General features: G+C 35.1%; 1 protein-coding gene across 17 annotated transcripts in view; it reads left to right on the plus strand.

Annotated features, from left to right (window-relative positions):
- KLF12 (KLF transcription factor 12) overlaps positions 1-13,138 on the plus strand; it is a 590,400-nt gene that overhangs the window by 427,860 nt on the left and 149,402 nt on the right. The window lies entirely within an intron of this gene.

Genomic DNA, 13,138 nt, shown 5'->3' on the forward strand with positions numbered 1-13,138 from the left:
ATATCTTCCTTACATATCTCACTCAGAGTGCAGTGCTGATTATATACTAATGTTCACTAAATACATATTGATTGAGTGAAAGCTTTTCATCAAAAAGATAAAAAGCTTTGTAGTTCCCACACATTGGTACATAATTGTTTTCAGTAATTTCTCAAGTAGAAAATGTTTTCCCGGGAAACTGTAGCGCAGCAGTTTGGGATTCCCAGAGGAATCCATAGTTTGAACGCACTGGGGTTACTGCAGTTACATACATCTAGTTACTGATTGTATTTAGCTCTTTACTTCCATTCCAGTTACCCAGGTAGAGACATGGTTATGGAGGTAGAGACATTAATTTCTGTAAAGTAGCTGTGCCATTCTCTAAACCTGATGGGAGTAATGCCCTTGGCAGATTGGGATTTCAATAGAATTTGTTATTTTCTTCTAACAACAGTATGGCTCAAGAATCTAGGGAAAGCCAGATTAAAAATTAGAAATACCTCTGTTCCCCCCCTTTTTTTTCCTGAAAATATATTTCGTACACTCCTCTTGTGTATCTTCCTGAAACGTAACAGTTCTTTTTATCTTAAAAGTAGCACAGGTTCACTGTAGAAAATAAAGAAAAACTTAGATTAAAAAAAGGAAATCTAGACTGCCCACAAATTTCCAAATGTAGAAACCATTATTAGCCTTTCTGCAGTAAGTTCTAGCCTTTTCCTTATTTTCATGTGTAAATAAAAATGTTGGTGGAGGAGACAAAATTAAACTCATTCTTTGCAGTTTGATATTATAACATTTTTTAGCTTAAAATTATAGAGATAGTATTTTCCATGTCATTGAATATTGTTTTTCAAACCTGGCTCATCATTATATTCGCGTGTGATGCTTTTTAAACTGCTGGCACCTGCACCGCGTCCTGGACTTGCTGCATCTTTTACCTGTGAAATGTTGCATGGCTGATTCAGTTTATAGCTGGGGCTAAAGCCATTGTTCCAAACTTTCTTCTGTTTTTATGCCCACTTTGTTGTTTTTAATGTCTATTCCTATAAATAAGACAAAAATGAGTACTTGTGTTTATTTCTTTGCCAAAAATCCCCAAATGCTGTCTTTGTCTAAATACAATTTCCTGCATTAAGTTATCCCCTGTTCCCCCAAGAGGAACCAACTTGAGTATATAAACTCATAAGTAGTTTAACTTTAGCAGCTAAAATATTTTAATGTATTAAATTAGTTATAAAACAAGCCATACTTTATATGAACTAATATATACATTTTAAAATACTCAATTTTTCCAGACTCCCCAATTTTACATGATTTTATTCAGTATCTTCACATTCAAGGTCAACATCAACGCTGCCAGTTTTTAAGCTGTCATTTTCTCAAACACGTCACCTCAATGGCTTGAGGTACAGCACTGTTTACATCAATGGCTGCCTCTGGGGTTTTTCTCCAAAGCCATCAGAGGTACTTATTTGTATGAAATTGGGATGGTTGGTGTACATCTCATCTTCCTAATAGAACAGCCATCTTTCGAAAGCTGCTCTACAGTGCCAGCACTTGAAATTGTGAGGTGATTCCACATTCACATTCCCCAGGAATCCTGACTGTTAAGTTTCCTTGACTGCCCCCTCACCCACCCGTTTTAAAGCATATTCTCTCTGGTGATTTCTGAAAGCCAACACTGGTGTTGATTGAAAATTTTGATTCCAAACATTATTCTGTTTTTCAAAATACAGTAATTAGGGGTAAACTTTGAATAGATCCTGAATATAAGATCTCTCTCTCTCAGCTTGGGAGAGGTGTATGTGTGTATGTGTGTACATGCATATGTATGGGGGGGTAGGGAAAAAGAGAGGGAGACGGCAATGCCCTAGATTCTTAAAAATGTTATTTACTTTAAGGTATTTTAAGATTCTTCACACATAGTTCAACAGCATTCCTGAAAATGTGTACCCAATTACTGCTAGTCTGCAGCATAATAAAATGTCTGTTTTGCTACACCCTTGACAGCATTACTATTAACATTTTTTAAAAAATCCTTATATCTTATAAGTGTCCCAGCCAATACTGAGCTAAGATGTTCCCTGTCATTATAAGTATCTCCTGATTAGCGGGGAGTTTGGGGTTGCTTTCTCTTTCTTCACACACATGAATTGTCCTTCCTGCCTTCCTGTTCCTGCCTCTGTCTCTGGGGCCCCACCCTGCCACTTCTCACCTTTTCCTCATAGGCTTTTCCCAGTATGTGTGATCAACAGGGGCTGGATGTACATGCCATTCTCCATGCACACGTGTGAATTATGTACACCTGTGTGTGCCTTGCGGCGATTGCAGTTAAGTGGGGGACCACTTTCATCCTTTCAGATCCTTAGACCTGCATGCATCTATGCCTCATTTAATAGGAAGCCAAAAGATGGGCTAAAGGTGTTGGTTTGCGTAGAAGCCATTTTAGTGACTTTGTAGTGAACTGAGATGGAAGTAAATCATGAATAAGTTCTGGGGCATTTAAACCCTGTTACCTTTCTACTTGCACCATTTTTCCATTGCAGCTGCCTCTGATTCCAGGGATAGGTGGGAAAAGGTAGATTTTTGTTGTTTTTGCCATTAGTCTTGTTTTGGCCTGGTTGATGATATCTCTCTAAAGGCATTTTCTCTAAGAAGAGAATCTTATAGAGGTTCTTCTTGGCTATTTGATTGCTGTAGAAATCCAGAAAGTAAGATGTACATTTTGTAAATATACCTCCTTTTACATAAAAAGATTGCATTATTGCTTTATACGTTTGTAATGTGTTAGGGTTTCCAGATGTATCTGGCTATCTCATCTTCTTTGGGTCAAGTTTTCTTGTCTCCCAAATTTGGTATATTCCACCACTGTGAGATACCATTATAAAAATAACTGTGGTGAATATTTTGTGAAATCAAAAGCAAGGTCCATCTGGTAGCAGAGACAATTAATCTCTTTGAGAATAGGAAACATTAGTGCATATTTTAAACTCTTTAATGAGCACAGGGACATTTGCCTCAGTACCTTGTGTGAGTCTCTGGTCTAGGATGAAGATTCAAATGAATTCTTTTTCCTCCTAAGTCTGTAACATGTTTCCCTTTAAGGTATTGTGAATATGAAACTTTGATATTTTAAATTAGTCACTGAATAATAATAATTTAAAACCAAAATAACAAAAAAGATTCTGATCATAAGGTGGAAAACAACTAGCTCTTTTTTTTAATCCACAAATGTTGTGATAATAGTTTTGCCTTATTAACTTTTATGAAGAATGATAAACAAAATAATAGACAAAATTGGATCTCATCTACAGCATTAATATTGAATTTAGTTTCCCAAAAATAATTAGTGGGATTTATTTTTTTAGTACAAATTTAATTTACAGAAAAATTTGGCAGATTATACACAAACATTCCATGTGCCCACCTCAGTCCCACCCCTATGCAGTTTCCCCTACTATTAAAGTCCTGCATTAGTGCAGCACATTGGTTACCCTGAATGATGTGATTAACCTATATCGGTACATTAGTATTAATTGCATTAAGGTTGTTCACTCTTTGTGCTGTACAGTTCTGTGGGCTTTGACAAATGCATGGTGACATGTATTCATTCACCACTGCAGTAGCATATAGAAGAGTTTCACTGCCCTGAACATCCTCTGTGTTTCACTTAATTTGTTCCTCTTCCTCTTACCCTCCACCTCCAAGCTCCTGGCAACCACTGATCTTTTTACTGTCTCTATAGTTTTATCTTTTCCAAAGTGACATATAGTTGGAACCATACAATTTTTTTAAGACATCTTTGCATGCTCCAGTGTGACAGCAGTTGTAAAGAATATAAGGAACAAAACTGACTTCCTACACGTCTGTTTGACATTTGTTTTAGTGACACTCTTTCTTTGTATCATTTGGCCAGGTAAATAAGATTTTAAGTGGCTTAATATCTTCACAATATTCGAATCTAGCAAATGTAGTGAGGATTCACTGATTGTTATGTGATAAAATATTATTTATTTGCTAAATACTTGTATGTTTACATATAATATGTAACACATTATGTTCATGTCCAAACATTTCTGTCAGCCTTTTCATTGCTTCATTTCATTGTGTGCTATTAAAAAAAAAAAAAAAAAGTTAACTGAATCCCCTCTATCCTTCACCACTGTATAGGAGGAGAGCCCTCTCTACTGCATCCTACCCCAACTTCACAGCACACACACACCAAACCAGAGTTTCAGATTTGTGATCCTGTTAACATAGATTCTGATTGCTTTGAATAAATAATATGAAAGTCCTGGGAAATAAATAGGTCATAGAAGAGCTTGACAACTAGGAAATAAGGAAAATTTGGGATAAATTTAAGTGTGTATTGAACCCTTTTTTAAAGGCTCCCAATTCCTAAGTGACAGGTATTAAGGAGGGCACTTGTGATGATGAGCACTGGGTGTTAGATGTAAGTGACAAATCACTAAATTCTACTCCTGAAACCAGTATCACACTGTATGTTAACTAACTGGAATGTAAATAAAATTTTGAAGAAGGAAAAAAGGCTATCCTTTCCAATTCAAATGTGAAAGCACAAAAATGTAAGTGTCAAAGCACACAGTCCGTTATGTGTATGTTCTGAATTTTCTTAAGGAATCGATCATTTCTTAAACTAACACTTGAGATATTGAGATAACCCAGTTGAATTCAATGTTCATTCACATATCTTCCCCTCGCATACAGTGGATAGCTTATTTTAATACTTTTGCAAGCCAAGGTCCAGATTGTCATGGTCCTACTTGTTCTAGCCAAGGTCCAGATTGTCATTTCTACTTGTTCCCTTTTATTCTCTCACCTGTACATTAGAGGAATGACAGTTTATCTCTCCTTTTCTTCAGTATACTTTGCTTTAATTTTTAAAATTTTATTTTATAAGTACACACTTTGGAGCACTTGGGTGGCTCAGATGGTTAAGCATCAGTCAGACTCTTGATTTCAGCTCAGGTCATGATCTCAGAGTCATGGGTTCAAGCCCCACCTTGGGCTTTGCCCTCATTGGAGAATCTGCTTGAGTTTCTCTCTCTTCTCCTTCTGCCCCTCTCCATCCCCACTTGGTGGCAAATGCACGTGCTCTCTCTCTTTAAATGAATCTTAAAACATACATGCTTTTACAGTGTCTGTGTTTAAAGAGTTTATCCTTAAACATGTGGGTAAGACAGGAAGATCATTGGGCTTAAAGCAAGACAAATGATGACCAAAAGGACACGTGTAAGACAAATCTTGGAAACTAGGCTTTCCTTTTTAGTAAAATAGAACAATTAGAGAAGAAAGTACAGTGCATGTTCTGTTGTTCACAAGTGGTTGTTTGGTCACTTTTATACTTAGAGCAAAATGGCCAGAGTTATAGCTTGTTTGCTTTCAGCATGGTGCTCATAACTCTCAAATTTCATTTACTTATGGGGGAAACCAAGGCACAAAAAGTATGACATGCACGTACTGTGTGCTTTGTGTAAAAAAAAAAAAAAAAAGAATTTAGCTTATTAATTAAATGTACTTGCATATAAACTAGTGATATATAACTTAAAAGCTTCAATGATCAAGGATATAGAATCATAGATATAGTTTATTTCCTTTTTTTACATGAAGTGCACAGTACATTTCCTTAAGCACTTTCCATAAAAAATATATGTTCAATTAATCACCAAGTTAGACAGTGAAACTTACATAAGCTAACTTTACTTTGACACACAAGAAACAAATAATGCTCTCCTGTTTTATCCCATGATAAGACTGACAAAGAATGGTCAATATCCCAAAATAATTAATGTAATTATATATTGTCATAATGGCTGCAAACTGAACTATGGATTGATGTATGTTATTTATATTGTGGAATTAAGAAATCAAACCAATTGATTAAAATGTATTCCATTTTACAGATCATCCTATGGGTCAATCTAGTTAAGCAAAACAAACAAACAAAACAGTATCCAATGACTGTCTTCTGTATTTTAAGAGATATTTTTTTTACAATCATGTGGACCCTAATAATCTTGTAATATTTTGACTTGTTTAGCTACTTTTGTAGCATATATGTTATCTGTTCGGTTCATTAGCAAACACTGCACCTATATAGTACAGTGACTGTATTTATGCAATCCTGCATCAGAATACCTTATGCACAGTGTTGGAATTTTTAGTTTTTTTTTTTTTTTTTTTAAGATTTATTTATTTATTTTAGAGATAGAGCTGTGGGGAGGGGAAGAGGGAGAGAGAAAGAGAAGTAGACTCCCTGCCTAAGCATCTCAGGGCTTGATCCTGTAGCCCTGAGATCATGACCTGAGCTGAAATCAAGAGTCAGATGCTCAACTGACTGAGCCACCTCAGTGCCTCTGAAATTTTTAGTTCTAAGAGAGGGAGCTCATTTGCTTCTATCCCATATTAATCAGTGTTACTTTAAAGCACTTAATGCCCTTAATACAATCTGTAAAAAAACTGTATGAGTATGGAATTATATTACTCTTTTGTAGGTAGATAAATTCATACCTAGAGAATTTTAATGATGATACCAAGATGGCACAGCTAGTAAGTGACAGGGTAAGTCATGAATTCTTCTGTGTCCAAATCAAATTTTCTTTCTATAATAATCACACTACACACTTAGAAAGCAAAGGTTACCCTAAACCACGAGCTATGAAAGCTATGAAATGTTAGGTCACTTTATAAACTTTTCTAGAAAGTACCATGAGATTATTTCTCAACAAGTTTATAAAGATAAAATTAAATGTAATGCATTTAAATACCAGCTGGCTGGGTGAGTAGATGAGTGGATAGATAAATGGATAGTCTGTTTGTGTGTGTAAATGCTCTGCTTCTCTAAAAATTCCTGGTGCCATTAAAGACGGAACAGACTGCATGTAAATCTTGGATAACACTTACCAGGGTCCTCAACTATGACTACGCATAAGAGTCTCTGGTGGGCTTTCCAAAGATGAGATTGTGTCCAGACATTTTTTTCTCTCTTTTTAGGATTACCAAGAGTTTAAAGACATGACCAATATTAAAAGCACTTTTTAGTTATTGCCAGACCATAATAAGATTCAGCTGATGATAATGGCCAATTATAGGAAACACATCTAATACTATGGATACTAATATGTAGGAGGTTTTAGATTCATTTTTATATTCACTCAACAAAATGCCTAAAGTTAAAATTACATTTTAAAATGTTTATTGAGGAAAAAGATTATCTTATTAAAAAAGCTCATATGGAATCCCCAGATCACTGAAAGGAATATGTTCATTAGAATATTATGCGTAATATTTTATTGAGTGGACTATTATGATTAAAACTGGCTTTCAGACTTTTGAAGCAAATAATATGTGACAGTATAATCCTCTTTGTATTTATTTTTAGATTTTCATATATAAACTTTTATTAAGTATATTACATTTATTTTGTTGCAATTGATAGGTATTTATACAGTGATTTGTTAAGATATTTTATTTCAAAAATTATACTTTCAAGGAGTAATATATAATCCTTTTGAAAGATTGTGTGTATGTAACCATTTACATTATGAAATGTTTCTACAGTGATGAATTACACCTCAGCCCTTGGTTTGTAAACCTATGTGGGAATTTTGTGTCTAACTAGATATACAGATATATGTAGGAGGAGAAAAATTTGGCTGGAAATAGTCACTATTTTAGAATTAGAATTCCAGATATATCTAATACAGAAAAAAAAAAAGAAAAATCAAGACTATTTTTGATAACATGTTTACTGATGTATTATTTTAATGTTAAATCAGTTGAGATCTTTTATGAAATTATTCACATTCCCTTTGACAGAAATCCAGTATTTATTTAAAATCTTCCTGCCTTTAGAACGCATGTTGTTTCTTTTTATATTCAATATATTGAATATATTAAGTATTTGATCATTTGCACACTAGGACATCAACAGCAAAATTCAGCTAACATCACCATTCCCAGACAAAAATTTTGGTGGGCTTTAAACAGACAACAAAAGGAGCACTTAGTTGACTCAAAAATCAAGTGGTTAATACTCAAGTGTAAAATTTTGGCATGGAATCCTTTCTTGGTTTTGTTTGTTTAAAAGAAATTTCTCTTCCTCACGGTGCTTATAACTTCTTTATTCCTAATTTATTCAGCATTCCTACTCCTTATTTGTTTCCTGGGAACATACCGTATCGTCTCTCACTTTCACAAATACTTGTACAGGCATTCCTCATTTCATCGTGTTTTGCTTTACTGCACTTCACAGATTCTGCTTTTTTGTTTTGTTTTTTTAACCAATCAAGGTTTGTGGCAGATCTGCATCTAAGCAAGTCTATTGGTGCCACTTCTCCCACAGCATTGGTTCACTTAGCATTTAAAACTTTTCATTATTATTATATTTCTTTGGTGATCTGAGATCAGTGATCTTTAATGTTACTGTTGTAACTGTTTTTGAGGGCCCCACGAACTGCACCTGTGTAGAACAGCATACTTAATAAAGTTTGTGTGTCTTCTGACTCCTCCACCCATCAATTATTCCCCATCTCTCTCCCTTTCTTTGGGCCTCTCTAGTCCCTGAATCACAACAGTATTGGAATTAGGCCAATATTAATAACGCTATAGTGACCTCTGCATGTTCAAGTGAAAGAAAGAGGCGTATGTCTCTCACTGTAAGTCAGCAGCTAGAAATAGGTAAGCTTAGTGAAAGAAGCTTGTTAAAAGCTGAGACAGGGACAGCCCCGGTGGCTCAGCGGTTTAGTGCTGCCTTCAGCTTAGGGCCTGATCCTGGAGACCCAGGATCAAGTCCTATATCAGGCTCCCTGCATGGAGCCTGCTTCTCCCTCTGCCTGTGTCTCTGCCTTTCTCTCTCTCTCTGTCTCTCATGAATTAAAACATTAAAAAAAAAAAAAAGCTGAGACAGGTTGAAAGCTAGGCCTCTTGTACCAAATAGCCAAGTTGTGAATGCAAAGGAAAAGTTCTTGAAGAAAATTAAAAGTGTTATCTGGTAAATGCATGAATGGTAGGAAAGTGAAACAGCCTCATTGCTGATATGGAGAAAGCTTTAGTGGTCTTGATAGAAGATCAAACCAGGGATCCCTGGGTGGCGCAGCGGTTTGGCGCCTGCCTTTGGCCCAGGGCGCGATCCTGGAGACCCGGGATCGAATCCCACGTCGGGCTTCCGATGCATGGAGCCTGCTTCTCTCTCTGCCTGTGTCTCTGCCCCTCTCTCTCTCTCTGTGACTATCATGAATAAATAAATAAAATCTTTAAAAAAATAAAAAAAATAAAAATAAAAAAAAAAGAAGATCAAACCAGTCACAACATTATCTTAAGCCAAAGTTTAATCCAGAGCAATGCACTAACTCTTGAATTTTATAAAAATTCAATGAATTTGAAAGAGGTAAGGAAGCTAGAGAAGAAAATCTGAAGCTGGATTGGTTCATGGGGCATAAGGAAAGAAGCCATCTCCATAACATAAAAGTGCAAAGTAAAGCAGTAAGTGGCAATGTAGAAGCTGCAGCAAGTTATCCAGAAGATCTGGCTAAGATCATTAATGAAGGTAGCTACCCCAAACAACAGATTTTCCACATAGTCTAAACCTTCTGTTGGAAGAAGATGGCATCTGGGACTTTCATAGCTAGAGAGGAGAAGTCAAAGCTTCAAAGAACAGGCTGATGCTCTTTATAGGGGCCAGTGTAGCTGGTAACTTTAAGTTGGAAGCCAGTGCTCATTGACCATTCCAGAAATCCCAAGGCCCTTGGGAATTATGCTAAACCTGGTCTGTCTGTGCTCCATAAATGCAACAACAAAGCCTAGGTGACAACATCTCTGTGTACAGCATGCCTTACTAACTAAATCTTTTAAGCCCACTGTTGAGATCTAGTAATCAGAAAAATATTCCTTTCGCAATATGACTGCTCATAGACAGTGCACCTGGTTGCCAGAGAGCTCTGATGGAGATGTGTAAAGAGATTAATGTTATTTTCATGCCTGCTAATACAACATCTGTTCTGCAGCCCATGGATCAAGGAGTCATTTCAACTTTCAAATCTTATTATTTAAGAAATATATTTTGCAAGGCTGCACCTGCCATGAACAGTGATTCCTCTGATGGATCCAGGCTAAATAAATTGAAAACCTTCTGGAAAGGATTCACCATTCTAGTTGCCATTAACAGCATTTGCAATTCATGGGAAGAGGCCAAAATATCCACATTTACAGGAGTTTGGAGAAAGTTGATTGAGTTCTCATAGTTGATTTTGAGAGGCTCAAGACTTCAGTGGATGAAGTAACTGCAGATGTGAAAATAGCAAGAGAACTAGAATTAGAAGTGAAGGTTAGCATTTTTTTTAAATCAATAAAGTATTTTTAAATTAAGGTATGTACCTTGTTTTTTTAGACACAATGTTATTGTACACTTGATAGACTACAGTTGAAGTGGAAATATAACTGTTGTATGCTGGAAAAAATTCACTTGTCATGCTCTATTGCAACATTCACTTTATTGCCATGGTCTGGAGCTAAACCCACAATATGTCTCATGTGTTTTTGTAGTCCTTTTATATAATTTCTAGCTGCTCCAAGTACTTCTCTTTTGGTGTGTTACTTGGTCTCTCAGAGCTTTCATTGTCACTTTTGGCTCTCTGCTCTGTTCCCATCACCTCACTGCAGCTATGTATTTATGGATTCTTACCTCAGAATCAGTGCATTTCAATTTTCACCTTTCTGAAAGTAAGAAAATGAATTCCAAATGATGATTTCAGGATCAGTCTTTCAGGTCTCTTCTCTTTCCTAAAACAGGAGCAAAAGTATGCCATAGATGTTTTAAAACCGTATTTAGGTAGTATTGCTAGCTTCCATATATGTATGTGTAGCCAGAAACTACAGTGTGGCTTTACCTGCCACATCCCAGTAGAAGAGATACATATGGGCTGTGAGGATATAATATTATGTCACTACTGTAAACAGGTAAATGGTACAATAAAGATGTTCTCTTTATACTGATGAGGCATTGTTTGGGTTCATACTGGCTGCATTTCACCTGCTGCAGATGAAGAAGGAACCAAGAAGTGCTCTGCAATGGTGATGCTTATAAATTCATACATAATGTGTCCAAGGTTCCAAAGACAATGTGTGTAGTCCAAGGGTTTGGTTTATTCTTGCTAATTTTTGTGATCATTTTCTGTATTTTGGTTTAAGCTGTATTTTGGTTTAAGTTAAGTAGTTTTTGTGTATTTGAAAACACCTAGGGACTCTTAATATTTGGTCCTTCATAGCTTTCCTTGTATTTGCAACAGAATTATAAGAGGAACAGTCTTCTTCTGTTGTTATAAAACAGCTTAAGGAATGAATATTTTTCTTAGGAATTAAACAACTACGTACAAAAGGTGGACTCCTGTTCATAATCTAGAAAAGTTGAAGTTATTCGCGAAGCTCAGTGACACTTGATGTCTCATAAGCCATCTCTATAAATAAGCTCCATATTTATCACCTCCTGTATTGTCATAATCCATTAAAGTAGTCTTTTGTTTACATTATGAAATGTTTCTACAGTGATGACGACTTACACCTCAGCCCTGGTTTTGTAAACCTATGTAGAGACCTTGTGTCTAACTAGATAGAATGATCACTATTTCCAAAATTGAGAATTCTGCATGTATCTAATACAGTAAGAATAGAGAAACCAATCAAGACTGTATTTGAAGTCAAACAGTGTTTCATAACATGTGCTTAATGACATATTTTATAATTTTAATGACAAACCATTTGGGATATTTTATGAAGGCAGCCTCAATAAAGAATTTCTGTGTGGGTATAACATACTAATAAGAATGTCTTATATTCTAAAAAGGAATTAAATGATAATGCTGGGAATCAACTGAAATACTGTTCTAGTTAAAAGAGTAGATAATGTTAATAGCTTTTTTAAAAGTAGCTCAGTTTATGGTATTTGTGGGGGTTTTTTGTTTCTTAATGTCTGAGATTTAAAGAGTTTTTTCTCAGTTTCAACACACAGAATGAAATCTTGGCACTGAGAATTTCATGCAGTAGATATTTTGGATGGTTTATTTTTATATTTTCTAATTCTCTTCTTTTTTTGTGGGTAAGTAACCATCTTAGCTTAGAAACAAGAAAACAGTAAAACATCAACCCATTTCCCTTTTTAGTTGATCTGGTACCATTGTTGACTTATTATCTTGTTGAATAGAATTCCCTTGCACTACTGCCTATTGTATGTTTTGAATGGAGCTATAATTTATATTCTATAAAGAAAGGTTTTAAGAAACATGTTTTGTTCCTTTAAGTGTATGCTCAGATTTTAGGGGGGGAATAGAAAACCAAGATCTTTTATTAAACAGAGAATGAAATGAACCAATTTAATATAATTTTAGACATTGTTGTTCTGATACCATAATGAAGCTGAAAAACAGTTTTTGGTCTTCATACAATAGAACATCAGTGCCTATGTTAGCCTGGCCAAATTAGATATAACCCAAATAATCTTGTCACAGTCTAATTTTCTCTGGTAAGGCTAGCATGACACATGCTAATAGAATTGTTAGGCCATTTTAAAATGGCCTTGGAGGTGGGTATTCAATGAACACTTGTTGAATTTATGAGTGAACAAGTATAATGATAAATTATATTCATGTCCAATAATAAAATACTGAGTCCATTAGTTTGGGTAGAATCTTGAATTTATTATTATTATTATTTAAAATTTGCTCATTAAAACTAAAAAGATTAAAAATGAACATGTACAAAATTATCTTTAAATAAATTTTCATAAACAATTTAAAACTTCCAGAGTAAGTGTTTTCTACAATTATTTCCTAAAATGTTTGTTGTAGCAGTTGCGTACATTATTTTGAGAAAAAAAAATGTCACTAAGTTAAAACATAACCCAACTGTTAGAAAATATTTAATATTTAATAATTCAGCAATTGTGCCCCTTTTCAGTGCTGTTCATGAAAATGGTATGGGAGCTCTTGTGCCATATACAAAAGTTGAAACGCAGTGATTTTTCCAGTATTGTTGCCAGGTGATTTTATGCCTCCAGATTATGATAGTGTTGAGTAAGAGTTAGAATCATGGAATTGTAGAATTATAGAGCTGGGAAGCATTTTTAAGTTTAATCAAAATTCCCATT

This window comes from Canis lupus, chromosome 17 (assembly GCF_048164855.1).
Source record: "Canis lupus baileyi chromosome 17, mCanLup2.hap1, whole genome shotgun sequence".
NCBI classification, from domain to species: domain Eukaryota; kingdom Metazoa; phylum Chordata; class Mammalia; order Carnivora; family Canidae; genus Canis; species Canis lupus.